Genomic DNA, 26,144 nt, shown 5'->3' with positions numbered 1-26,144 from the left:
GTGCCCAGTCTCCTGCGGAGCCGCTATTCCCCATGGTCCTTTCGGAGTCCCCAGCATCCACTACGGACTATGAGAAATAGAATTATCGGTAAGTAAATTCTTATTATAACTTTTTTTAATTATCCTCCTGTTTCTGACACACCTGACTACTGATGATTCTCTCCTGGCATACAGTAGATGTGAAGATGCCTGAATGATATTGCCAAAGACATGGCACCAAATTGGCATTGTCAGACACACCAAATATGACGGCATCCAAATAGAGATTTATTCCCAGTGATTGAGGATTTAACAGGTTTTTTTTTTTAGGGAGTTTACATTAAAAAAATAAAAATATACTAGAGGATATGACCAAATCGCTTAGGAAAGGAATAACTATGGCATTTTTTTGTAAATTTGTTTACAATGCTAAATCTGTGCAATTTGTTTATAAGGATTTCCATGGTACTTTTTCACAAGGATCAGTAATTGACTAACACAAGTGGGGGGTTTTGCAACTAGGAATATATGGGGTATATTTAGTAAGGTGTGCGTTTTTAAGTGGAGATGTTGCCCATAGCAACCACTCAGATTCCTCTTAACATTTATCTAGCTACTTCTAGAAGATAATAGATAGACTCTGGTTGCTATAGGCAACATCTCCACTTGTAAAAAAAAAAAAAGGCACACCTTAGTAAATATACCACTATGTGTCTGTGTATGAATTGCTACAGTAATATACAGTACAGTAGCATTATGTGCTGCTTAGGGTACTGTACGTACAAAACATTGGCTAAATACAAAAACACAAAGGTCTCCTCCCTTTCCTGAAACCTGAGCCGTTATCATTTTGACTTGAAGGCAATGTGAGGATTTAGTGCCAGCAACAAGTTAGTGACTGCTCATCAAACAAAATCAGATCTCCTTACTGTGGGTTAAATAATGGCTCAATCAAAGTAATACAGTAAAACACTCCAAGCAATGATCTAGTCTCTATAGGTTATTCATACCAGCCAAACACAGTGCTTTACTGTCATAGCAACTTAATGAGTCACACAGTAAAATCATTGATGACTATCACAGGCACGGATGTCAGCGTGTGGACACAGCCAAGAGGTCTCAGTGGTATAAGAAGGTGACAAACACCTCAGTACCACAGCATAGTGCTATTGCAGCAATTTGTTAACTCTTTTGCAGCAGTCACATGTACCCTAATCTCTTGTGTCTGCAAATGCCAAAATGAAGTATTCACTCCACACATGGTCCCAATTTGCAGGTTTCATTGTAATAACTATTTACTATAGGGATGAATAAGCCAGTGACCTATGTAAGGTCAAACAAAATCAATCACTAGTTTGGTGTTACGTCTCATTAGAACCAAGGGGTATTCTAAATGATGAGCCGTCAGACATCCATAGTTAAAGAGCTACAGAATTACAAGCCAGAATTATAATAAATACAGAATTATCAAGAAGTGCTGCTCAGCTGGATAGATTAACACATCATGAATCAATTAAAATCCATCAATTTATTAATACAAACCTATTTGGCTATATATTATTAAAACAAAACATATTTTCAATAAAATCAATAATTCACTGATTGACCGTTTACTAGCAATACTTTAATAGGTTAGCAACTGCAATCAATTATTAAATAGTTCAGTTTCTCCACTGAACCCGGGACTCAACATTCGGCGGCGGTGAGGGGCCTTAGGCGGGTCGTGCCCGGGAAGCTCCTGTGCCAGGCTCCCGGGTGAGACCTGCTAAAGTAGGTCTATAAGAGGTAAGCGATAGTTTTATATGAAGTCCGGATGCTGACGGACAAAATGCGTTGGGACTTCCTGCAGACATCTCCTTTTAAGGACAGATAAGCTTCATATATACTTTTATCCTGTACACATTGTATTTAGCTATTTCTCTATGTCATCTTGTATGGAATTACCTACAGACATACCGTATATGGACAGATAAGCTCTATATATTTTGCTATCTTGTACGCATTTTATTCAGCTATTTTTATGTTTAATTGTGTATTAAATTTTTGTGTTTTTTTAACAAAATCACACTGTCCTGGCTACATATTGTATTTAATTGGGAAAGAGCTGGTTCCCTAAATTATGCCTATGAAATAAGACAGTGATATATTATGAAGCCGTAAAATGGTATACACTATGTTTGCTGTTTCTTCTTTCTCTACATGTACTTAAGCCATATAAGAGGGCGGCCTAAGAGAAAACTTCTCTATTTCAGATAAGTGTCCTAAGCCATTTTTTCCATCATACCTTCTTCCCTTTGTTTTATTTTAGCCTTCACACTCTTGGGCGCTTATATTCGCTACTTCTTTTGATTAACTATGGGGGTAATTCTGAGTTGATCGCAGCAGGAACTTTGTTAGCAGTTGGGCAAAACCATGTGCACTGCAGGGGAGGCAGATATAACATGTGCAGAGAGAGTTAGATTAGGGTGGGGTGTGTTCAATCTGCAATCTAAATTGCAGTGTAAAAATAAAGCAGCCAGTATTTACCCTGCACAGAAACAAAATAACCCACCCAAATCTAACTCTCTCTGCACATGTTATATCTGCCTCCCCTGCAGTGCACATGGTTTTGCCCAACTGCTAAAAAATTTCCTGCTGCGATCAACTTGGAATTACCCCCTATATGTGGTTGCCAAACACATTTTCTGTATTATAAACTGCCGCTCAGATATTATACTGAGAAGTGTTGTAATCTCTAAGGGGATATCAAACCCAATAGGGTAAAGAGATCACAAATTTGTACTTTAGCGCCGTAGTCTCTACTTCTATATATATATATATATATATATATATATATATATACATACACACACACACACACACACACATATATATATATATATATATATATATATATAAATAAATAAATCCACTTGTACAAAACAGCGGCACTCAGGAGACGATAATGGATGACAAACAATGTGTATTTCACATCAAGAAGAGCGACATTTCGGGGCTCACCGGCACCTTTGTCAAAGCACAACCTTAACAAACGTGCCGGTGAGCCCCGAAACGTCGGTTCTTTTGATGTGAAATACACATTGTTTGTCATCCATTATCGTCTCCTGAGTGCCGCTGTTTTGTACAAGTGGATTTCTATTTGATCATGTCCAGAGGGCACCGGAGCAAGATGTATCTTTAGGAAGAGTGCCGGCTCTATTTTGTGGTATTTATCTATCTATCTATCTATCTATCTATCTATCTATCTATCTATCTATCTATCTATCTATCTATATCTCTATATATATATATCTATATCTCTATATATATATATCTATATATATATATATATATATATATAACGGATACAACCACAGCCGGGGGACACATTTATATAGGTCTCTGCAGCCGTGGCATTAAATCCTCAACTAGTCACCCCTGGCTGGGGTTCCCCGTGGGAGTGGGGGCCCCACCAATAAAGGAGGTTTCCCCCTCCAGTCACCCAAGGGCCAGGGATGAAGCCCAGGGCTATGGCCGCCAGCTCTGGCATTTTTATTATTTGGCATTAGACTCACTAGATTACCTATATAATTATTCTTGTGCTTTGCAAAAACAAAACATACATACATCTGTTGAAAACATCTAAACTTTCTATAATGTACAGTAGTTCATCTTCAACCAAATCTACTGTACTGTAAGTGCTGTAGTAACTACAGTAAATGATTCATAGAAAACATATGTGCTTACTGTAACCACCATACCAATATGATTTTAAGGGGCTCTTTAATGCTAGGCAAGAGTAAATGTAGATTATCTGCAGAACATATTACATACTACAGATATAAGACACCAAACAACACAATATTAACAATGAACATGGGGCAGATCTTCTATGAAACTAATGTCAGGGCCCCTAATCCCAGAGGGGCCCTGAAGCAACTTTTTTTTAATGTGTGTATTTTTCAACAAAATCCATGGAGGGTTTTAAGTGTGTTATTAAAATCAGGTTATTTTAGTTAATTATAAGCCAAAGGGTTGAAGTAATTAATATTGACCTTAGAATATGCTATAATACACATTTTATATGGCCTCAAAATGTCCCTGTAATTGGCAATTACTAATTGGTCAAATTTCAAATTTTGTGGGGGTTTGCACTGCAGCGCCTGAACTCGCAGCTGTATGGGCTCGTTAAGCTCGCCAGAATCTATTCATAGCCTACATTTTGGCAGATGGATCCCTGAATTCTTCATTGGTGCACAGCTTAATGGGGGTAATTCCAAGTTGATCGCAGCAGGAAATTTTTTAGCAGTTGGGCAAAACCATGGGGGTAATTCCAAGTTGATCGCAGCAGGATTTTTGATAGCAATTGGGCAAAACTATGTGCACTGCAGGGGAGGCAGATATAACATGTGCAGAGAGAGATAGATTTGGGAGGGGTGTGTTCAATCTGCAATCTAATTTGCAGTGTAAAAATAAAGCAGCCAGTATTTACCCTGCACAAAAATAAAATAACCCACCCAAATCTAACTCTTTCTGCACATGTTATATCTGCCTCCCCTGCAGTGCACATGGGGGTATATTTACTAAAATTCGTATTTTTCCGAATGAGGTTAAAGTTCAAACACGAATGACATCGAAAGTGTAAATTTGCAACTTTTTGAATGTATTACGACTAATTTACTAAACTGTTGTATTCTGCATTTTCGTATTTACCGATGTCGATGTCATTCGTATTTTTTGGCAGTGTTTTACGGGAGTGAATTGTAAAACACTGCCGACTTTAACACAATGAATCTTGGCCGGATCTGTGAGATCCGTGCTGGGCTTCATTGTGCATCTTTCGTAATGAATAAAACATAGTTAAAAAAAAAAAAAATTAAATGCGTGGGGTCCCCCCTCCTAAGCAAAACCAGCCTCGGGCTCTTTGAGCCGGTCCTGGTTGAAAAAATATGGGGAAAAAAGTGACAGGGGTTCCCCCATATTTAAGGAACCAGCACCGGGCTCTGCGCCTGGTCCTGGTTCCAAAAATACTGGGGACAAAAAGCGTAGGGGTCCCCCGTATTTCTGAAACCAGCACCGGGCTCCACTAGCCAGATACATAATGCCACAGCCGGGGGACACTTTTATATTGGTCCCTGCGGCCCTGGCATTACATACCCAACTAGTCACCCCTGGCCGGGGTACCCTGGAGGAGTAGGGACCCCTTCAATCAAGGGGTCCCCCCCCTCCAGCCACCCAAGGGCCAGGGGTGAAGCCCGAGGCTGTCCCCCCCATCCAAGGGCGGCGGATGGGGGGCTGATAGCCTTTTTGTCAAAATTTTAATATTGTTTTTAGTAGCAGTACTACAAGTTCCAGCAAGCCTCCCCCACAAGCTGGTACTTGGAGAACCACAAGTACCAGCATGCGGAGGAAAACCGGGCCCGCTGGTACCTGTAGTACTACTACTAAAAAAATACCCCAATAAAAACAGGAGACACACACCTTGAAAGTAAAAGTTTATTACATACATCCACACCTCCAAACATTACCTATGTTCACACGAGGGTCGGTCCTCTTCTCCATGTAGAATCCATGGGGTACCTGTTGGAAAAATTATACTCACATAATCCAGTGTAGATCGGTCCTCTTCTGTTCTATTTGTAATCCACGTACTTTGCAAAATAAAAAAACGGACACCCGACCACGCACTGAAAGGGGCCCCATGTTTTCACATGGGACCCCTTTCCCCAACTGCCAGGAACCCCCCCTGACTTCTGTCTAAGAGGGTTCCTTCAGCCAATCAGGGAGCGCCACTTCGTGGCACCCTCCTGATTGGCTGTGTGCTCCTGTAGTGTCTGTCAGGCAGCACACGGCAGTGATACAATGTAGCGCCTATGCGCTCCATTGTAACCAATGGTGGGAACTTTGTCGTCAGCGGTGAGGTTACTTTTGGTCAGAAAACATCAGAAAAAATTAAAATAAGTAAATAGTGCTTACTATACATGTCATCCTTAGGGTCAGTTATGTGGTGGTTTACAGTTGGGCTTCCGATTGTCCACGGATTTTATAATTGGCAGCCACTAGCGCTGGTTTTGCCTATAACTTTGACAATAATAATTTGATTTGGTCCTGGACCACCAACCCGAGGCACCCCTGCAAGAGCCTCATGGTATCACAGGGTGCCTAGACACACTGTTTGGGAACCACTTGTATACAGTATTACGTTGAGAGTCATATAATGTCCATACAAAAATATCAACATGGTCTTAATGTTGACGTGCTTTGCATCCACGGAGACATTCATCTTGAAATGTTTACATACTTAGAATTAGAAATGAGTGTCCATAAGGGGCTGTGCTGCTGTCACTTTCCATCTAAGGGGCTGTGCTGCTGTCACTGTCCATCTAAAAGGATGTGCTGCTGTCACTGTCCATCTAAGGGGATGTGCTGCTGTCATTGTGTCTATCTAATACCCCTTTCACATCGCACAAATAACCCGGTATCAACCCGTCATATTGCCGGGTCAACACTGGTCAGTGTGCGTTGTGAAAGCGCCAAGTCCAAATTCCAGGTCACCTGACCCGGTAATTCAACGTGAGTTATAAGCAGCGTTATTCCCGGGTTGAATGCCGGGTCAGTGGCTGCGTAAACGGATTCCCGGGTCGATGCGACCCGTTTACTAGATAGGGAGAGGTGGCGCGGAGATGAGCTCATCTCCCAGCGCCGCCCCCCCCCCCCCCCCTGCCGGCTCCACCCTCCGCCGCTATGGCAACCGACTCGGCATATTGCCGGGTCAGACAGCCACCCAAAAGGGGTAGGAGAGTCTCCAATGCCGGATCCCACTCGGGAAGGACCAGTTTCCAATTTCTGGGTCGGAACCGGCATTGGAGATGTGAAAGGGGTATAAGCGGCTGTGCTGCTGTCACTGTGTCCATCAAAGGGGCTGTGCTGTCACTGTGTCCATCTAAGGGCCTGTGCTGCTGTCACTGTGTCCATCTAAGAGACTATGCCGTCACTGTGTCCATCTAAGTGTCTGTGCTGTCACTGTGTCCATCTAAGTGTCTATGCCATCACTGTCCATCAAAGGGGCTCTGCTGTCACTGTGTCCATCAAAGAGGCTGTGCTGTCACCATGTCTATCTAAGGGGCTGTGTTGCTGTCACTGTGCCCATCTAAGAGACTATGCTGTCACTGTGTCCATCTAAGTGTCTGTGCTGTCACTGTCCATCAAAGGGGCTGTGCTGTCACTCTGTCCATCAAAGATGCTGTGCTGTCACCGTGTCTATCTAAGGGGCTGTGTTGTTGTTACTGTGTCCATCTAAGGGTCTGTGCTGCTGTCACTGTGTCCATCTAAGGGTCTGTGCTGCTGTCGCTGTGTCCCTCAAAGGGCCTGTGCTGCTGTCCGTGTCCATCTAAAGGGCTGTGCTTTCACTGTGGCCATCAAAGGGGCTGTGCTGTCACTGTGTCCATCAAAGGGGCTGTGCCAGGGGCATAAATTCACCCCAGTGACCCGGAGGCAAGTTGGAACTTAGTGCCCCCCCCCTTAAAAAAAAAAAAAAGGAAAACAAGTATTGTGTGTGTGTGTGTGTGTGTGTGTGTGTGTGTGTGTGTGTGTGTGTGTGTGTGTGTGTATATATATAAGCACACACAGCTTACATAATTATATGGATATCGCTCTCAGACGGTCTACAGCAGGCATGTCCAACTGGTCTGCTGATGATCTGGTAAGACAGGAGGGCTTGTGTTGCCTCTCCCGCCGAGACAAACCCAGCCCTCCTGTGTATATGAAACTATAAAAGGAGACACCAGAGAGGATCATCACGGTGGCCATCTTTACTGCAGCTCTGCAGCAGTGTGCGGTGATCAGCGGTCTCAATAAGTTCAGTGCTTCACCCCCTCATAGGTGTTCTGGGCTAAAGCATTTTCACTTGTAAGTAGTTCTCCAATGTGTATCTGGCAGCACTGTGGGGGCATATAATGTGTATCTGGCAGCACTGCCGGGGGCATATAATGTGTATCTGGCAGCACTGCTGGGGGCATATAATGTGTATCTGGCAGCACTGCTGGGGGCATTTAATGTGTATCTGGCAGCACTGCTGGGGGCATATAATGTGTATCTGTCAGCACTGCTGGGGGCATATAATGTGTATCTGGCAGCACTGTGGGGGCATATAATGTGTATCTGGCAGCACTGCTGGGGGCATATAATGTGTATCTGGCAGCACTGCTGGGGGCATATAATGTGTATCTGGCAGCACTGGGGGCATTTGTGTATCTGGCAGCACTGCTGGGGCTTTTGTGTATCTGGCAGCACTGCTGGGGGCATTTGTGTATCTGGCAGCACTGCTGGGGGCATATAATGTGTATCTGTCAGCACTGCTGGGGGCATATAATGTGTATCTGGCAGCACTGTGGGGGCATATAATGTGTATCTGGCAGCACTGTGGGGGCATATAATGTGTATCTGGCAGCACTGCTGGGGGCATATAATGTGTATCTGGCAGCACTGGGGGCATTTGTGTATCTGGCAGCACTGCTGGGGCATTTGTGTATCTGGCAGCACTGCTGGGGGCATTTGTGTATCTGGCAGCACTGCTGGGGGCATATAATGTGTATCTGGCAGCACTGCTGGGGGCATATAATATGTATCTGGCAGCACTGGGGGCATTTGTGTATCTGGCAGCACTGCTGGGGCATTTGTGTATCTGGCAGCACTGCGGGGGGCATTTGTGTATCTGGCAGCACTACTGGGGGCATATAATGTGTATCTGGCAGCACTGCTGGGGGCATATAATATGTATCTGGCAGCACTGGGGGCATTTGTGTATCTGGCAGCACTGCTGGGGGCATTTGTGTATCTTGCCGGCCCCCACACATTTTCACCTTACCAAATCTGGCCCTCTTTGCAAAAAGTTTGGACACCCCTGGTCTACAGGGACCGGAGCCTGCAGTGAATTTGTCAGGGCTCCAGCTAGACTGTGATTCAGCTGTCTGTAGCATGCAGAATCAATGTTTACCGGCAGGTCCCATAGCACCGTCATTGCTGCAGCACAGGCTGAGCGGTGCCATGAAGTGGCCATTCTGTTCCCTATTGCACCGTAAGCAGGGCTCCTGGGACACAGCCTATTAATTCTGCAGCAGCAGCGGGTGCTCCACAGAGCTCTGTTGGAAGAGCAGCGGTCACACTTGGATCCCGCTGTGAACCACACAGATACTGCTTTACATGCAGGTGCCCCTTGAGGGCTTAGAGCCTGGAGGCAGACATCTCCATTGCTCTGGGTGTTATGCCCCTGGGCTGTACTGCTGTCACCATATCCAGCTAAGTGGCTGTGCTGTGCTGTGCTGTGTCCATCCACAAGTGGTGTCCAGTCCCCTTAGTCTAATTCCATCACAGTGGTGCTGCACTGACTCCACAGGCCCCACCCACTGCGTTTACAGTGTGACTCCATATTTGTCAGCAAAAAAGTAAAACAAAGAAAAAAAGAAAAAAAATCAAAATAGTAGTGTTTGTATTTGTACTGTGCACTGCACCCCAGTACGTTGTAGTACCCCAGTGCATGTGCACAAAAGACTCCACACAGTGGGGTAAATTTACTAAGATGGGAGTTCTATTTAATATGGGATGTTGCCCATAGCAACCAATCAGATTCCAGGTATTATCTTCTAGAAGGTGCTAGATAAATGAGAAGTAGAATCTGATTGGTTGCTATGGGCAACATCCCATCTTAAATAGATCTCCCATCTTAGTAAATTTACCCCATTGTGAGCCAAGCTGCCAGTCCAAAAAATAAATAAAACATATATATTGTTGTATCATTTGTTTGTACTGTTCTACACACTGTATCCCAGTTCAACTTTGTTTAAGGACAATTCCATCTTGTACCACTTTTCATTTCTGTCACTGTTTTTGTGGCAATGTTTCGTGGATGTGCTATAAACTGCAGTGTGTTTGTCCCGCTACTCTGTCACTTTGTAACCAGCCAACCCACTGCAGCCTGTGGCCTACAGTGGGTGAAAACAATATTGTGAGCTGTGAGGTTGTCAAAATTGACAGGAAATGAGTGTAAATGAATGTTATTGAGGTTAATAATACTGTAGGAACAAAAAAAGTCCAAAATTATAAATTAGCTTTTTTTTGTACATTTTAAAAAAAAAAAATCCAAACCAATCATGGCTAAAATCCCAAACCAAAACTGGATGACAAATTAGAACCAAAACCAGCAAAAATGGTCCGGCGCACATCTCTACTGTTTTGTTGTGATTTACCTAGTCACCAGCTCCAGCAGTGTCTTCCAGATCCTACTGTGATGTCATGATGACTATTGGCACCTAAAGTGGTGAGTATACTAAAACCGTAACACTCCCCCTAGTGCCTATCTCTAACTCTTCCCTCCTGTACCCTAACCCCAACCTTCCACCTAGTGCCTAACATAAACCCTCCACTTCTGCAGCCTAAACCTAACCTTCCCCCTAGTGCCTAACCCTCCCCTCCTGCAGCCTAACACTAACTCTCCCCTCCCCACAGCCTAACCCTAACCCTCCCTCAGCCTAACCCTAACCTTCCCTCCTGTAGCCTAACACTACCCTTCCCTCTTGTAGCCTAACCTGCAGCTTAACCTTAACCCACCTGTCCATGCAGAATGTCAACATTTCACAGGTCAACACTGCGAACATATCAACATTCTGCAGATACCTGTTCAGTGTCAACATTGTAGTGTTAAGATTATGAATGACGGCATTGCAGGGAAATTTCTAGAGAGGAGGAGGCCCGTGTGCAGGATCCATCTGGGCCCCCTCCTCTCTAGCCAGCAGCACTGTAGCTCTGGGCACTAGAGTCCCTAGGGGACCATATCGCTGTCCCAGAGCCTAGAGTGCATGCGCAGATCTCTGGGAAAATGGTGCGGCGGCCATTTTCCCAGTGATTTTCCTACTGTGCAAGCAAGGAACACTGGGAAAATTGTGAAGCGCCATTTTTCTAGTGATTTCTGCAGCGCTGCTGCGTCGTGGGACTCCGGAGGGTAAGTATTAATAATAATGGGTGAAAGGTGTGCGGTGGGGGCCCCCCTGGACCCTGGGGGCCTGTGTGCACCGCACACACTACACCCATTATAAATATGCCAGTGCTGCATTGTAAATGTTGAAATAATGACTGCAACCCATCAGAGGGATGCGGTCAGGATCCCGCCGGATGGGATCCCGGCGGTCGGAATACCGACACCGGGATCCCAACCGGCACAATCCCGACATATTCTCCCTCTGTGGGTGTCCACAACACCCATAGAGGGAGGATAAATTAGTGTGTCAAGAATAATGAGGCACCGTGCCCGCAGCGTGGCGAGCGCAGCGAGCCCGCAAGGGGCTGCGTTGCGCTCGACCCCCTGTCGGGATTGTGCCAGTCGGGATCCCGGTGTCGGTATTCCGACCGCTGGGATCCCGTCCGGCGGGATCTCGTACTGATCCCCCATCAGAATTGCTTGCTAGAATTGTGTAACATGGGATCTGTCACCATAATATTTTACAGGTTCTCTTGTCTTCTGCAGCCACTGTAATGTATTGTAAACGTTTGTTAAATGATGGTACTGTATTTCTTTGTACAATCCTATTTAGCAAGGCATACAGTAACTCGCCTATGCATCTTTTGGGGTCGCCCCCTGACCTCAACAGTTACTACAGTATAATGCAGTCACAGGTCCCGCAGTGCTGACAGCAAGGGAAGCTGTCAACGCTGCAGGACCCAATCTGTCCCAGCTGTTCAAGCAGCTATGATGGAACATGTGTAGTTAATGTGCCTCCTGACTGCTGACTACTTCTCCTGTCTATTCCTGAGCTATCTTCCCGCTCCTTTCTCACTGCCAGCAGTGCCTGCATCTCCTCTCCCACTGTGAGCAATGGGCATCTGTCATCTAGTGCCTGTGGTGGTGCTCAAGGTGGGGTCCCCCGCCATATGTATATTGTATATACCAAAAGAGGTGCGCATTACTAGCAGGGGTTGTACACAGACAGACATACAAACCCTTTAAACATTAGTGGAAATATAAATTATAATATTAGACTATTTTAAATAGGTAAATCTTAAAACCCTCTACTGCATTATGAGAATACAAATGGGGACTTCAACAAAATTGTGTATTGACTGTGACTGACTATTGGTGGAAATATGATTACAGTATGTACTCAGAGGAATCCATTCATAACACTTCACGGAATGAATTTCTGGGTGCATTACTGCTGATCTGTAACTTGTCTGTAACACTGAGAATTTTTCCATATGTATGTAGTGGGGGCCATACATGAGCCAGACAAAATGCAGAGATGCTTTGCATTCTGTGTTGTGTAAATGATTACAGGAGTTTATCCATATTCCACTTTTTTTTTATATAGAATTGTGTACAGACATTTCGCTCAACATTTTGCAATAGTATGGTCCAGCATGGAACTGTATATACAGGTAAAACTGTCATTGGCACGGGGTAATTTCCCTCTAGACCAGTCTCTTCTTGTTAGCTAGGGAAGCTTCCAAAACTCTGTATTGAGCTGTCTCTCAGTATGACAGATTTCTTCATACCTTGTTCCCAGCACTCTGATTATTGGATGGCAAGAGACATTTATCTATGAGCGTATCTGGAATAGGAAGCCTTGACCTGATGAATGGCAATAGGATGATGCTATCCATCAATCAGATGCTTGAAGCCATCATGGCAGCAATATGCAGAGTACTTTCAAGAAACAGACGTGGATTACAGGAGAGATAAGAATCAATTTGGGTCTGCATTGTGTAACTACTAAACATTTGGGGGGGGGGGGTCTTCAGGTTGCCGGCGGCGGAATCCCGACCTCCGGCATACAGACATCTTTTCTCCCTCTTGGGGGTCCACGACCAGGGCCGTCTATTCGTATGGGCTCAATGGGCTCTTGCCCAAGGGCCCCAGGGGTAAAAGGGCACTAGGCTGATAGCTGAGGGTCCCCTCTTTCCAGGGGTACCAGATTTTTGAAAATTGGCCCTGTGGAACGGGAGATATCCGACTTCAAAGCAGTGGTCCCCATCCAAGCCTGTTAATTGTTCTTACCAGCCAGATATCTCGGGTTCTGTCTGGCTTAGAGTTTTTCTGAGGATATTGTCCAAAAGCTGGGACTCTCCCCTTTCAGTGGACCTGGTCGCTTGTCTCTACTATGCCCAGAACCAGAGATATCAGCCTTCAAGCAGCTGGTCCCTGCTCCAGCTCCACACACTTAATATGTAGTTTTATATTTTTGTTGGTGGATTGCTCTGGCTCCTGAACTCTGATCCCCAAGTCCCCAGTACCTCCTGAAAGGTGGGACTCTCTAGTTTTTTCTATCCCATTAAAACTAAGAAATCTATTTCCAGGAACTGGAGATATCTGCAGGAAAGCAAGCTGCCCTGACCCCCGGAAAATGTTGAATATTAAGCCCACTCCACTATCCACCCCTCCTTTGTGTATTAAACACCCCCTACTACCCTGGAAGTCATGTACCAGGACCCCTTCATTCAGCACAATGTCCCCTTCTACAGTTTAGTGTTCTCATTCCCGTCCCATCTGTGCAGTAAAGGAGTAATTAGCAGAAATTATTTCTCCAGGTCCTACATGCTGAGCGAAAGATAGAACACCCATACCCCCCGCGGGACATCAAAGCTGCCACTGATAGCAACCCCCACCCCTACCACTGATGGTTGGATAGGGGCCCCAGTCCATTGCTGTGCCCAGGGGCCTACACTGCTGTTAAGACGGCTCTGTCCACGACCCCCCTGGAGGGAGAATTGATAGCGTGGCGCGCGTAGTGCACCACCGTGCCGCAAGGGGCTCATTTTTTTCACATACCTATATTTACTTTTGGTTATTTCAATTTTTTTATTGGACCAATATTTTTATTGGACCATGGGAACTCTAGCACTCCATATTGGAAGCATACATAATTTGAACTCTATGCAGCAGGAAGTAAAACAAAATGAATCTGATATGATGTTGTCTCCCCCCGGGAGAACCTATGGCTGTGCTGCATTACAGCAACACGCTGTAGCGCATATCATTCCCCCCCCCCCCCCCAGTAGTGTTACAAATGGAGGGTGGGGACACCGTGATCCCGGGCGGGGACAATTTTCAAATGCGTGGGGCCCCCTAAGAGAAGGGGGTCTGGGACACTTGCCCCCCCTTAGCACCTATGAGGCCCACCTCCTGCTGCCTGCACCCATCTCACAGCACTACTAAACAATAGATGTGGTGGCCGCACAGTCAGTAAATGCAAATTAATTTTTCATTTAAAGTGCAGCTGATCACAGGCTTCCACTATGTCACAATAGGGGAAGGGCTACATGAGTGCCACTGGGCACTACCCTAGTGGCTCTCATGATGTGAGTGTGTGTGGTCAGGACCACGGGCACTCATGATCCCTCCTGAGAACTGCTTCACAGTCACAGATAGACTTCTGCTTGTTATTAAGAAACGTTTGCTGGCAGGATCATCAGCGCTGTGGACCCCCTGACAGACACACAGTGATGAGTAACAGCTGCTTTTCTTGATTTAGATGGGGGCACAGGAGTTGTATTCCCTGGTCCCCCTCTCATAGCCGGATTAAGGGAGGGGCGACAGGGGTGGACATCTCGTGGCCCCCACACATTAAGGGCCCCCACACACTGCATTTTTTAGAAGAGGAGTCTGCCAGTCAAACTCACAGGATAGTGAAGGGAAATCCCTCGAGACAGTGACTGTGTGCTCCGGCACGCTGTCCGCACTGCTGCTCCATTAGTGACATCCCTGCTGCTGCCTGCTGCTCAATGAGTGAGTGAGTGAGTGAGTGAGTGAGTGAGTGCGTGCGTGGCAGAGGGAGGGTTGGGCCTTAGCCAGCAATTTTGCCCTGGGCCCCCACCAGCCTTAGGTGGTCATTCCGAGTTGTTCGCTCGTTGCCGTTTTTCGCAACAGAGCGATTAGGTGGAAAATGCGCTAATGTATTTAACACAAAACTTAGTAGATTTACACAAGCTCAAGCTACGTTTTTTCAACACTCGAGTGATCGTAGTGTGATTGACAGGAAGTGGGTGTTTATGGGCGGAAACTTGGCGTTTTCAGGGAGTGTGCTAAAAAAACGCAGGTGTGCCAGGAAAAAACGCAGGAGTGGCTGGAGAAACGGGGGAATGGCTGGCCAAACGCAGGGCGTGTTTGTGACGTCAAACCAGGAACTAAACAGACCGAGGTGATCGCAATCTAGGAGTAGGTCTGGAGCTACTCAGAAACTGCAAGGAATTATTTAATAGCAGTTCTGCTAATCTTTCGTTCACTATTCTGCTAAGCTAAGATACACTCCCAGAGGGCGGCGGCCTAGCGTTTGCAATGCTGCTAAAAGCAGCTAGCGAAAGAACAACTCGGAATAACCACCTTAATCCAGCCCTGCATAGGGGGCATCAGCCTGGACTAGAGAACATGAATATTCTATTAATATAAGGCCTCTGGTGATATGTTTTGGGTGTCTGCTCTGGCGTGAGGATATCTTCAAGGTCAGTACTCGGCTGAGCACAATCACTTGGTGGCCCAAGCTCCATTTAACAACAGTCCCTGGTTGAGGTTCCAATCAAATCCTGCTGGAATCCATCTGAACATTTGAACACTTGTTTCTTAAACCTTGTACGGACTTATTTGTGGACAATCGTATTTGAAGTCGCAGCGCCCTCTAGTTTTTCTATTCGTACATTTCTTGGTTCCCACTTCCCACTAACAGGGTTTCTACTGAGAGGTGCTGCTATTAAAGTGCATAAAAAAGGTTTTCTCGTATTATATAGCCAGCCCGACAAAGCGACAGAACAACATAACAGTAATGTCAGCGCCGGCAGCTGTGCACATCCAAATAGAATGAACTTGAATTGCTCCGTCGGGCACCAGCTAGTGATCGCTGGCACCCAATACACTTGAATTGCCCCCACAGAGATAAAGAACAGCATTAGCCTTTTATTATATAGGAGATTTTATATATATATATATATATATATATATATATATATATACACACAGCATACAAGGCGGCACTCAATCAAATGATGAAAGGAGCAGGTAAATGTGTTCAACGTTTCGGGATTTATTTCTCGTCGTCAGGATACATGTATCCTTTCATCATTTGATTGAGTGCCGCCTTGTATGCTGTATATTTGGGTCTCTGCGCACAGGACACCTAGGAGGGCACCGGAGCTACCTTGAACTTTATTTGGAGTGCTACCTACTCTGTTACCATATACATTGGCATCCAGGGCAAGGTAGTAATTTGGCACCCCCCACCCCCCCATACACATGGAACCATGTCAAAAACACAGTAATAAACAGTTGGCAAACCAGCACCGTCAGGGTGCATCCAGCACAAATTCCCTAGGAAAATGGATAGGAACACAAGAAAACTAACATGCACCTTAGATACAGTAGTGTGGGGGACTCTGACTGGCCAACTGCTGTAGACTACAAAGCCCAGTATGCCAGTCAGGACCTAGGACCTAATTAAAGAGGAGGAGTACCAACTTTCTGGGGAGGGGTGACACACAATGTGGGTTATCCTGGCTGCAGAAAGGAGTCCCTAGGCCTGGTTGGTGTTACAGTAGTATCCCATATCCAAATATTCCGAAATACGGAATGTTCCGAAATACGGACTTTTTTGAGTGAGAGTGAGATAGTGAAACCTTTGTTTTTTGATGGCTCAATGTACACAAACTTTGTTTAATACACACAATTATTAAAAATATTGTATTAAATGACCTTCAGGCTGCGTGTATAAGGTGTATATGAAACATAAATGACTTGTGTGAATGGAGACACACTTTGTTTAATACACAAAATTATTAAAAATATTGGCTAAAATTACCATCAGGCTGTGTGTATAATGTGTATATGTAACATAAATGCCTTCTGTGCTTAGACTTGGGTCTGTGCTTAGACTTGGGTCCCATCACCATGATATCTCATTACGGTATGCAATTATTCCAAAATACGGAAAAATCCGATATCCAAAATACTTCCGGTCCCAAGCATTTTGGATAAGGGATACTCAACCTGTATATACCTGATATAAGCCATGCAATCACTGTGTCACAAACACTGGGGGGGGGGGGGGGGGAGACTCCAACTGGCCAACCTGCTGTAGGACTACAAAGCCCTGCATGCAAGTTGGGACCTAGGACCACACTATGAGAGGCAGCAGCTGTCCTGGCATATAGAGAGGGGGCAGACATAGTTTACAAAGGCACAGCAGTGTGTGAATGACCACCCTCGTCCCATTTATAAGTGTTCTAATTGCCAGGGGGTTGGTTTTCCAGGAGACCACATTGGTGGTACTGGGGAGCGGGGACCTGCAGCGAGAGTTCTGGGACCCGGCAGCAAGTAGCCCCTTAGGGCCCTGACCTCCTCTTGTGGAGCTGTGTGTGGGGGAGGCGCTGGGGAACAGGTCTGGGGGCAGACATCGCTTACACAGGCACAGGAGTGTGTGAGCGGTCATGGACCAATGCTTGGGAAATGAAAGGGGGCAGCTGGAGAGTCCTTGGTCACCGCCCCTGCCCCATTCATTAGCATTCTAGTTGCTGGGGAGGGGGTAGTTTTATTGGTCGTGCTGGGGAGCAGGTACCTGCAGCGAGGGTTCTTGGACCCGGCAGAAGGTAGCCCCTTAGGGCTGAGAGGAATGAGAGGAGGCAAAGTACCTATCTAGTACCCATCTCTGCACCTTCTCAGATTCTGCACCCGATCCGCATGCCTCCTTAGCCCCCCCACCCCCACCCCCTCGTGCGGCCATGTATATAGTATAACTTACCAGAAGAAAACTAACTTCCTATGCACATACAAATTGTGAATTTAAAAAATAAAACAGCTGGAACATACAATAAATGTGACGTTTATTTTCATATTGTCTGTGTAAGTGTACATTAACTGTTCTAGTAATGGTGTGACAGATTGCCTCTAACTTTTGAACAATTTTATTGTTTTTATTGGCTCCAATTTAGATTTTACATATTTAACATTTTTCAAAATATATAATATCCTGCCTTATAATTACATATCAAATGAAAACAATATGCCACAAAAAGTCCCCCAAGGTTAAAGCTGTGAAACTTATAACAAAAATAAGTTACATTTAAATTAAAAATTACAATATTGAGACATTTCAGCACACATTGGGGAGATGCTGTCATGTAGATATTATTGTAGTTCTCTGGTAGTAAGAGGACCAGGACCTGATTCCTTTAGGATCATGTGATTATTTGGCATTACATCACTGTATCATAAAAATTATTTACATTTAGATGGGGGAGAGTACAGTACATTGTTGGACAAATATGGATGCAAGCAATACCTCATTGTTTCTGTGCTCCAGCTGTGCTCCTGCAGTCTTTCAGCCACTTGAGCTGCAACAGATCTTAATGTTATCACTATAGTAAAAGTGAAAGCTGCAATTAGTGGTACAATCAGCATATACTGATATATACCTACTACAAATATGAATGTGGCTCATTTACTATGGCATGCAACTGCACTGAGCTGCATTAAACACAAGGTCAATCTTGAATGAATCTGATCATAAGGGTAACTAACCACAGATCACATTGGTTAGCGTGGCATGAACCTGCCACACAATTACATGTTTTGCCTCATCAGGCATCTATGGACACAGTTATAGCATGAATCACATCATTGTGTCACATCCCATCGCTACCAAGGTCTTGGAGAATGTTAGAATTCCTTAGGAGCCCCTGAGGACGTTCTACCGGACATTCTGGGAGAGATGGCATGTATGAAGTAAAATGCTTAAATATTCTGCAGGCAGCTACTGACACCATGCAAATGAAAAACAAATACTAGAAAATACAGCCCGGGATATTTTATAGTATTTTCCAGTCTTAAAAGTATTTTTACAATTGTTTGTGTGATCAACACATGTATCAGGAAATGTGTCTCATCTGGATGAACCCTATTCCAGGAGCTGATTTAGAGTTAGGGGCAAAGTTTACCCGGGCATAAAATTTGTTTTGTTAAAGCTAACCACTGTACAAATATAAACCAATCAGCTGCTCCGTACAGTTGTATAGTATGCAAATTCTAAATGTTACTTCAATGCCGATTGGTTGCCATGGGCAACTTCTCCACTGGCTCACTTCTCCACATTTTTCCCTGCTTCATGAATAGACCCCTATCTGTACATATCTCCATGATTAATGATTACTGGCAAATGAGCAACATTCATATTTCATATATATATACTGAGTTGTGACTGTAGGTGCAGGGAGTGCAGCTGCTATGGGGCCCAGAGCTGAAGGGGGCCCATGTTCCCTGCCAAAGTTACATGTGTTATATACATATTTAACCATTGGGTGATGCATTGGAGCCCTTATAAACTTTTGCCTTGGGGCCTGCAATATATCTAGTTATGCCCCTGGACCTGCTCATTGTAATACAGTATAAAATGAAAGGGAGGGCATTATAATGTTACATAATATGAACTTGGGAAGTGTAATGTGGTAGAATATGAGGTGGAGACACTATGTTATAATGTGAATTGGGGGTAATATGTTGCATAATGTGTATTGGCAGCTTTATAATGTGACATAATATGAACTAGGGCACTACTATGATTCACAAAATGAAATGGGGCACTACTATGGGGCATAACATTAAATAAGGCTCTACTATGGTTCAGAAACTGAACTAGGGCACTCTTAGGGCAGTTGTTAAAATGAACAACTTTTGTGGAGAGGTGTCGTTCTAGAAGCACTGTGACCGGGGCCCTTTCAAATTATTGCTATGGGGCCCACACATTTCTGGCTACGCCGCTGCCTTCGCTGATCATAGAACATCATGCTCAGAAACTTGATCTGGAAAAGTAACGTGCAGCGGAAAAGCAGAATATAGAATTTAGGTATTTTCCTTTTTGGCTGTGCTTTTTAATGATGCTCTCCAGCAAAATTTTATTTAACATAATGAAAACATTCCACCTAGAATCAAAGGAGTTAAAGTCTTCAAAATAGCGATCTATGTCATACATATGACACTCAAATAACCCTCACAGTGCCAAAATGTCTAGTGCCACGTAGTGCAACAGACACTTTAGCACCAGGGTGATGGGATTAGTTTTACAGCAATCGGGCCAGTTAAGATATCTCAGTCAGTACCCTGCACACTAGACAATCTGAGCTAGTTACTGTGCTAGAGTCGTCAGCCAGGTAAGCGCTCCCACATTAAATGTAGAAGTACCTACAGTATATTAATTGCAGTGTTATTGTGGAAAATGAAAAGGTATATTATACTGTATCTTCTGTATTTGCTATCTTTGACTTTTTTAATAGAGATGAGCGGGTTCGGTTCCTCGGAATCCGAACCCGCCCGAACTTCATGTTTTTTTTCACGGGTCCGAGCGACTCGGATCTTCCCACCTTGCTCGGTTAACCCGAGCGCGCCCGAACGTCATCATGACGCTGTCGGATTCTCGCGAGACTCGGATTCTATATAAGGAGCCGCGCGTCGCCGCCATTTTCACACGTGCATTGAGATTGATAGGGAGAGGACGTGGCTGGCGTCCTCTCCATTTAGATTAGAAGAGAGAGAGTGAGATTGATTTGAGACAGAGACACTTGATTTACTGGAGCTTAGGAGTACTGTAGAGAGTGCAGAGTTTAGTAGTGACTGACCACAGTGACCACCAGACAGTGCAGTTTTATTTAATATAATCCGTTCTCTGCCTGAAAAAAACGATACACAGTGACTCAGTCACATACCATATCTGTGTGCACTGCTCAGCCCAGTGTGCTGCATCATCTATGTATATATCTGACTGTGCTCACACAGCTTATAATTGTGGGGGAGACTGGGGAGCAGTGCCAGTTATAGGTTATAGCAGGAGCCAGGAGTACATATTATTAAAATTAAACAGTGCACACTTTTGCTGCAGGAGTGCCACTGCCAGTGTGACTGACCAGTGACCTGACCACACTGACCACCAGTATAGTTAGTAGTATACTATATTGTGATTGCCTGAAAAAGTTAAACACTCGTCGTGTGACTTGTGTGGTGTTTTTTTTTTTATTCTATAAAAAACTCATTCTGCTGATAGACAGTGTCCAGCAGGTCCGTCATTATATAATATATACCTGTCCGGCTGCAGTAGTGATATATATATATTTTTTATATCATTATTTATCATCCAGTCGCAGCAGACACAGTACGGTAGTTCACGGCTGTAGCTACCTCTGTGTCGGCACTCGGCAGTCCATCCATAATTGTATACCACCTACCCGTGGTTTTTTTTTCTTTCTTCTTTATACATACATACTACATCTCTTTATCAACCAGTCTATATTAGCAGCAGACACAGTACAGTAGTCCACGGCTGTAGCTACCTCTGTGTCGGCACTCGGCAGTCCATCCATAATTGTATACCACCTACCCGTGTTTTTTTTTTCTTTCTTCTTTATACATACATACTACATCTCTTTATCAACCAGTCTATATTAGCAGCAGACACAGTACAGTATGGTAGTCCACGGCTGTAGCTACCTCTGTGTCGGCACTCGGCAGTCCGTCCATAATTGTATACCACCTACCCGTGGTTTTTTTTTCTTTCTTCTTTATACATACATACTACATATCTTTATCAACCAGTCTATATTAGCAGCAGACACAGTACAGTAGTCCACGGCTGTAGCTACCTCTGTGTCGGCACTCGGCAGTCCATCCATAATTGTATACCACCTACCCGTGGTTTTTTTTTCTTTCTTCTTTATACATACATACTACATCTCTTTATCAACCAGTCTATATTAGCAGCAGACACAGTACAGTACGGTAGTCCACGGCTGTAGCTACCTCTGTGTCGGCACTCGGCAGTCCGTCCATAATTGTATACCACCTACCCGTGGTTTTTTTTTCTTTCTTCTTTATACATACATACTACATCTCTTTATCAACCAGTCTATATTAGCAGCAGACACAGTACAGTAGTCCACGGCTGTAGCTACCTCTGTGTCTGCACTCGGCAGTCCATCCATAATTGTATACCACCTACCCGTGGTTTTTTTTTCTTTCTTCTTTATACATACATACTACATCTCTTTATCAACCAGTCTATATTAGCAGCAGACACAGTACAGTACGGTAGTCCACGGCTGTAGCTACCTCTGTGTCGGCACTCGGCAGTCCGTCCATAATTGTATACCACCTACCCGTGGTTTTTTTTTCTTTCTTCTTTATACATACATACTACATCTCTTTATCAACCAGTCTATATTAGCAGCAGACACAGTACAGTAGTCCACGGCTGTAGCTACCTCTGTGTCGGCACTCGGCAGTCCATCCATAATTGTATACCACCTACCCGTGGTTTTTTTTTTCTTTCTTCTTTATACATACTACATCTCATTATCAACCAGTCTATATTAGCAGCAGACACAGTACGGTAGTCCACGGCTGTAGCTACCTCTGTGTCGGCACTCGGCAGTCCGTCCATAATTGTATACCACCTACCCGTGGTTTTTTTTTTTTCTTCTTTATACATACTACATCTCATTATCAACCAGTCTATATTAGCAGCAGACACAGTACGGTAGTCCACGGCTGTAGCTACCTCTGTGTCGGCACTCGGCAGTCCGTCCATAATTGTATACCACCTACCCGTGGTTTTTTTTTCTTTCTTCTTTATACATACATACTACATCTCTTTATCAACCAGTCTATATTAGCAGCAGACACAGTACAGTAGTCCACGGCTGTAGCTACCTCTGTGTCGGCACTCGGCAGTCCATCCATAATTGTATACCACCTACCCGTGGTTTTTTTTTTCTTTCTTCTTTATACATACTACATCTCATTATCAACCAGTCTATATTAGCAGCAGACACAGTACGGTAGTCCACGGCTGTAGCTACCTCTGTGTCGGCACTCGGCAGTCCGTCCATAATTGTATACCACCTACCCGTGGTTTTTTTTTTTTCTTCTTTATACATACTACATCTCATTATCAACCAGTCTATATTAGCAGCAGACACAGTACGGTAGTCCACGGCTGTAGCTACCTCTGTGTCGGCACTCGGCAGTCCATCCATAATTGTATACCACCTACCCGTGGTTTTTTTTTCTTTCTTCTTTATACATACTACATCTCATTATCATCCAGTCTATATTAGCAGCAGACACAGTACAGTACGGTAGTCCACGGCTGTAGCTACCTCTGTGTCGGCACTCGGCAGTCCATCCATAATTGTATACCACCTACCCGTGGTTTTTTTTTTCTTTCTTCTTTATACATACTACATCTCATTATCAACCAGTCTATATTAGCAGCAGACACAGTACGGTAGTCCACGGCTGTAGCTACCTCTGTGTCGGCACTCGGCAGTCCATCCATAATTGTATACCACCTACCCGTGGTTTTTTTTTCTTTCTTCTTTATACATACATACTACATCTCTTTATCAACCAGTCTATATTAGCAGCAGACACAGTACAGTAGTCCACGGCTGTAGCTACCTCTGTGTCGGCACTCGGCAGTCCATCCATAATTGTATACCACCTACCCGTGGTTTTTTTTTCTTTCTTCTTTATACATACATACTACATCTCTTTATCAACCAGTCTATATTAGCAGCAGACACAGTACAGTAGTCCACGGCTGTAGCTACCTCTGTGTCGGCACTCGGCAGTCCATCCATAATTGTATACCACCTACCCGTGGTTTTTTTTTCTTTCTTCTTTATACATACATACTACATCTCATTATCATCCAGTCTATATTAGCAGCAGACACAGTACAGTACAATAGTCCACGGCTGTAGCTACCTCTGTGTCGGCACTCGGCAGTCCATCCATAATTGTATACTAGTATCCATCCATCTCCATTGTTTACCTGAGGTGCCTTTTAGTTGTGCCTATTAAAATATGGAGAACAAAAATGTTGAGGTTCCAAAATTAGGGAAAGATCAAGATCCACTTCCACCTCATGCTGAAGCTGCTGCCACTAGTCATGGCCGAGACGATGAAATGCCAGCAACGTCGTCTGCCAAGGCCGATGCCCAATGTCATAGTACAGAGCATGTCAAATCCAAAACACCAAATATCAGTAAAAAAAGGACTCCAAAACCTAAAATAAAATTGTCGGAGAAGCGTAAACTTGCCAATATGCCATTTACCACACGGAGTGGCAAGGAATGGCTGAGGCCCTGGCCTATGTTCATGGCTAGTGGTTCAGCTTCACATGAGGATGGAAGCACTCAGCCTCTCGCTAGAAAACTGAAAAGACTCAAGCTGGCAAAAGCACCGCAAAGAACTGTGCGTTCTTCGAAATCCCAAATCCACAAGGAGAGTCCAATTGTGTCGGTTGCGATGCCTGACCTTCCCAACACTGGACGTGAAGAGCATGCGCCTTCCACCATTTGCACGCCCCCTGCAAGTGCTGGAAGGAGCACCCGCAGTCCAGTTCCTGATAGTCAGATTGAAGATGTCAGTGTTGAAGTACACCAGGATGAGGAGGATATGGGTGTTGCTGGCGCTGGGGAGGAAATTGACCAGGAGGATTCTGATGGTGAGGTGGTTTGTTTAAGTCAGGCACCCGGGGAGACACCTGTTGTCCGTGGGAGGAATATGGCCGTTGACATGCCTGGTGAAAATACCAAAAAAATCAGCTCTTCGGTGTGGAAGTATTTCACCAGAAATGCGGACAACATTTGTCAAGCCGTGTGTTCCCTTTGTCAAGCTGTAATAAGTAGGGGTAAGGACGTTAACCACCTCGGAACATCCTCCCTTATACGTCACCTGCAGCGCATTCATAATAAGTCAGTGACAAGTTCAAAAACTTTGGGCGACAGCGGAAGCAGTCCACTGACCAGTAAATCCCTTCCTCTTGTAACCAAGCTCACGCAAACCACCCCACCAACTCCCTCAGTGTCAATTTCCTCCTTCCCCAGGAATGCCAATAGTCCTGCAGGCCATGTCACTGGCAATTCGGACGAGTCCTCTCCTGCCTGGGATTCCTCCGATGCATCCTTGCGTGTAACGCCTACTGCTGCTGGCGCTGCTGTTGTTGCTGCTGGGAGTCGATGGTCATCCCAGAGGGGAAGTCGTAAGCCCACTTGTACTACTTCCAGTAAGCAATTGACTGTCCAACAGTCCTTTGCGAGGAAGATGAAATATCACAGCAGTCATCCTGCTGCAAAGCGGATAACTGAGGCCTTGACAACTATGTTGGTGTTAGACGTGCGTCCGGTATCCGCCGTTAGTTCACAGGGAACTAGACAATTTATTGAGGCAGTGTGCCCCCGTTACCAAATACCATCTAGGTTCCACTTCTGTAGGCAGGCGATACCGAGAATGTACACGGACGTCAGAAAAAGACTCACCAGTGTCCTAAAAAATGCAGTTGTACCCAATGTCCACTTAACCACGGACATGTGGACAAGTGGAGCAGGGCAGGGTCAGGACTATATGACTGTGACAGCCCACTGGGTAGATGTATGGACTCCCGCCGCAAGAACAGCAGCGGCGGCACCAGTAGCAGCATCTCGCAAACGCCAACTCTTTCCTAGGCAGGCTACGCTTTGTATCACCGCTTTCCAGAATACGCACACAGCTAAAAACCTCTTACGGCAACTGAGGAAGATCATCGCAGAATGGCTTACCCCAATTGGACTCTCCTGTGGATTTGTGGCATCGGACAACGCCAGCAATATTGTGTGTGCATTAAATATGGGCAAATTCCAGCACGTCCCATGTTTTGCACATACCTTGAATTTGGTGGTGCAGAATTTTTTAAAAAACGACAGGGGCGTGCAAGAGATGCTGTCGGTGGCCAGAAGAATTGCGGGACACTTTCGGCGTACAGGCACCACGTACAGAAGACTGGAGCACCACCAAAAACTACTGAACCTGCCCTGCCATCATCTGAAGCAAGAAGTGGTAACGAGGAGGAATTCAACCCTCTATATGCTTCAGAGGTTGGAGGAGCAGCAAAAGGCCATTCAAGCCTATACAATTGAGCACGATATAGGAGGTGGAATGCACCTGTCTCAAGTGCAGTGGAGAATGATTTCAACGTTGTGCAAGGTTCTGATGCCCTTTGAACTTGCCACACGTGAAGTCAGTTCAGACACTGCCAGCCTGAGTCAGGTCATTCCCCTCATCAGGCTTTTGCAAAAGAAGCTGGAGACATTGAAGGAGGAGCTAACACGGAGCGATTCCGCTAGGCATG

This window comes from Pseudophryne corroboree, chromosome 1 (genome assembly GCF_028390025.1).
Source record: "Pseudophryne corroboree isolate aPseCor3 chromosome 1, aPseCor3.hap2, whole genome shotgun sequence".
Taxonomy (NCBI): Eukaryota; Metazoa; Chordata; class Amphibia; order Anura; family Myobatrachidae; genus Pseudophryne; species Pseudophryne corroboree.
This window is presented reverse-complemented; position numbering follows the sequence as displayed.